Source organism: Cnephaeus nilssonii, assembly GCF_951640355.1.
Source record: "Cnephaeus nilssonii genome assembly, chromosome: 12".
NCBI classification, from domain to species: Eukaryota; Metazoa; Chordata; class Mammalia; order Chiroptera; family Vespertilionidae; genus Cnephaeus; species Cnephaeus nilssonii.
Window position 1 is genome coordinate 69,718,183 of NC_137083.1, and position 4,314 is coordinate 69,722,496.

Genomic DNA, 4,314 nt, shown 5'->3' on the forward strand with positions numbered 1-4,314 from the left:
TGGTTCTTTGAAAAGGTATACACAATTGACAAACCTTTAACCAGACTCATTAAGAAAAAAACGAGAGAGAAAGGACCCAAATAAATAAAATCAGAAATGAAAGAGAAGTAACAACGGACACCAAAGAAATTCAAAGGATTAAAATAATATATTTTGATTAACTATATGACAACAAACTGGACACTATGGAAGAAATGTATAAATTCCTAGAAACATGCAACCTTCCAAAACTAAATCAAGACAAATCAGAGAATCTGAATAGACTGGTTATAACTAGTGAAACTGAAACAGTAATAAAAAACAAAAACTCTCAAAAAGAAAGTCCTGGACCTGATGGCTTTATAAGTGAATTTTATCAAACTTTCAAAGAAGAACTAACACTTATCCTTCTCCAACTATTCCAAAAAAAAAAAAAAAAATCAAGAGGGGAGAAGACTCCCAAGCTCATTGTACAAGGTTAGCATTATCCCAATTCCAAAATCAGATAAAGACATAACAAAGAAAGAAAATTATAAGCAAATATCTCTGAGGAACATAAATGCTAAAATCTTCAACAAAATAATAGCAAGACAAAGTCAGCAATATATGAAAAAGATCATACACCATGATCAGGTGAGATTTATCCCAGGATGCAAGGTTGGTACATTGTCTGCAAAACAATAAACATGATATACCACATAAACAAATTGAAGGATAAAAAAAACACATGATAATATCATTAGATGCACAAAAATTATTTAACAATATCCAGCACCCATTTTAGTAAAAACTCTCAGCCAAGTGGTCATAGAGGGAATGTACCTCAATGTAATAAAGACCATCTATGATAAACATATAGCCACCATCATACTCAACTGGCAAAAACTAAAAGTTTCCCCCCTAAGAACAGGAACAAGACAAGGATGTCTGCTTTCACTACTCTTATTCAACATAGTACTGGAAGTCTTATCCACAGAAATAAGAGAAGAAAAAGAAATAAGGCATCCAATTGGAAAAGAAAAAGTAAGACTGTCATTATTCACAGATAGGTTCTGCCAAAAATGAATAAATGAATAATAAATGAATTCTTTTATAAATGATAAATTTGTAAATGATAAATTAATTCAATAAAGTAGCAGGATAAAAAATAAATATTCATAAATATTTATATTTTTATACACCAATAGTGAACCATCAGATAGGGAAAATAAAAAATAAAATAAAAACAATCCCATTCAAAATTGCTTCAAAAAGAATAAAATACCCCAAGAAAGAACTTAACTAAGTATGTAAAAGACTTGTACTCAGAGAATGATAAGACACTGAAGAAAAAAATTGAGAAATACATAAATAAGTAGAAGCATGTACTGTGTTCATGGATAGGAAGAATTAACATAATTAAAATGTCCATACTACCTAAAGCAATCTACAGACTCAATGCAATTCCTATTAAGATAGCAATGGAATATTTCACAGAACTAGAACAAATGTTTCAAAAATTTGTATGGAACCACAAAAGAACCCGAATAACAATAGCGATCTTAAGAAAGAAGAACAAAGTTAGAGGAATAACCCTGCCTGATATCAAACTATACCACAAGGCCATAGTAACCAAAACAACATGGTAGTGGCATAAAAACAGACTTGCAGATCAGTGGAACAAAGGGAGCCCCAAAATAATACACACCTTTATAGTCAATTAATAGTTGACAAAGGAGACAAAAGTATGCAATGGACTAAAGATAGTCTATACAATAAATGGTGTTGGGGAAATTGGACAGATACATGCAAAAAATGAAACTAGACCACATTCTTACACCACACACAAGAATAAACTCAAAATGAATTAAAGACTTAAATGTTAGACTGGAAATCATAAAAATCTTAGAACAAAACTTAAGCAGTAAAATCTCAGGCATTTCTCTTAACAATATCTTTTCTGATACATCTCCTCAGACAAGGGAAACATAAGATACAATAAACAAGTGGGATTACATCAAACTAAAGAGTTTTTGCACAACAAATGAAACCATCAACAAAATGAAGAGACAAACCACTGTGTTGGAGAACATATCTGCCAATGATACATTGGAAAAGGGGTTAATGCCTAAAATTTATAAAGAACTTATAAAACTCAAGACCAAAAACCAAATAATCCAATTTTAAAAATGGGCAAAAGACCTAAATATCACTAATCATCAGGAAAAATGCAAATTAAAACCACAATAAGATATCACCTCACAACTAGCAGAATGGCTATCATCAATAAATCAACAAACAGCGTGTTGGCAAGGATGTGGAAAAAAGGGAACCCTTGTGCACTGTTGGTTGGAATGCAGACTGGTGCAGCCACTGTGGAAAGCAGTAGGAGTTACCTCAAAAAATAAAAATGGAACTGCCTTTAACCCAGTGATTCTTCTTCTGGGAATCAATCTGAACAAATCTGAAATGCTAATTTGAAAGAATATATGTAACCCTATGTTCATTGCAGTGTTACTTATAATAGCCAATATCTGCAAACAGCCCAAGTGTCCATCAGTAGATGAGTGGATAAGAAAGTTGTGGTATATTTACACAATGGAATACAACTCGGTTGTAAAAAGGAAGACAGCATGCATGGACCTGGAGAGCATTATGCTAAGTGAAATAATCTAGTCAGAGAAAGACAAATACCCTATGATTTCACTCATAGGGGGAATTTAATGAACAAAGTGAACCACCAAGCAAAATAGACTTATAGATAGAGAACAGGCAGACAGCTCTGTGTGTATGTGGGGTGGGAAGTGGGGAGGGGTGTCTTGGGTGGTGAGGGATTAAACAAAAAATAAAAAAGAGGGAACTCATGGACATAGATAATAGTGTGGCAATTGAAGGGACAGAGGGGAATGTATGGTAGAGAGCATAGAGGGGATAAATGGTGATGGAAACAATAAAATTAAATTGAAAAAAGAAAGAAAGGAATCCTAGGTTTAATTGAATTATACTATGAATTAATATCACTTAATGTTTATAAAAGTTTGTGGAATAAAGTAATATTTTTTTAAAATATATTTTATTGATTTTTTACAGAGAGGAAGGGAGAGGGATAGAGAGTTAGAAACATCGATGAGAGAGAAACATCGATCAGCTGCCTCCTACACACCCCCTACTGGGGATGTGCCCGCAACCAAGGTACATGCCCTTGACCAGAATCAAACCTGGGACCCTTGAGTCCACAGGCCGACGCTCTATCCACTGAGCCAAACCAGTCAGGGTGGAATAAAGTAATATTGATATTAATGTTTATTAATGGTATGTGGAAGGTTCACTTCTGTATAGAAGTAAATGAAATACCCAAATTTCTCTATAATTCAAAATGATAAACATAATGGCAACTAGAACATTAAGTATCCTATATTTTTAAAAAATCATATACACACATATCTATAAATTTTAATGAGCTACTGAAGTTCGGTGGAATATAAATACATTCACCCATTCAAATGTAAACATTAAAAAGATGGACCACAAATTGCATTTGGCTAAGCGTTAGCAGAATGACACAAAAGGCAAAAGGATATGAGGAAATGTAATAATGAGTCTGATATTTTTAAGAGAAAATAAATGATACTCTGTGGTAATCAGTCATCATATTTCTATATCCTGGAGGAATTCAATTTTTTTTAAAAAAAGGCTATTAATTCAAAGCTTTACTAGCGGGAGTAGTTTCAGTGATATGTTCACATTTCTATACCTATCATTGTATGAACATCTCTTTATAATTCTTTAGTTAATGGTATGCACCTTAGCTGCTGGAATATTTAATGTACAGAAATGTATCTTGGCACCCAGTTGCAGGAGGATTAGAGAGCAATGTGATACAACACGATGGGACAGAAACAACACCAGTTCTCAGGGCAGAAGACTGGAGGTGAAATCGTGGATCTGATACTTTTTAACTGAGTGAGATTACTAAAGTTTCCAACCTTTCAGAGTGCTAGTTTTGCCATCTAGCAATGGGAATACTAATACTCCTGTCTCAATCACAGATAGTGATTATCAAAAGAAAATGAAATATTTGTATAGGAAGTACTAGGTAGCACATTAACAAAATACTATCAATAGGAGATTTTGCTAGTGGTTTATAAATGTTTTCCTTATAGTCATAAATGACATCTATAAAAAGCCATAACATTATTTTCAATTTAGTAAAGAGTAGTGTAATTTAATTTTGCTGTGAGTACCAGGCTTAGAGACCACCTCTAATAATGAATCTGCAATTTTGACAGGCATATCCTTTCCTCAAGAACACCAAGCCTTCCCCAAGAAAACTCTCCCTGGTTTCCATGTGTACCT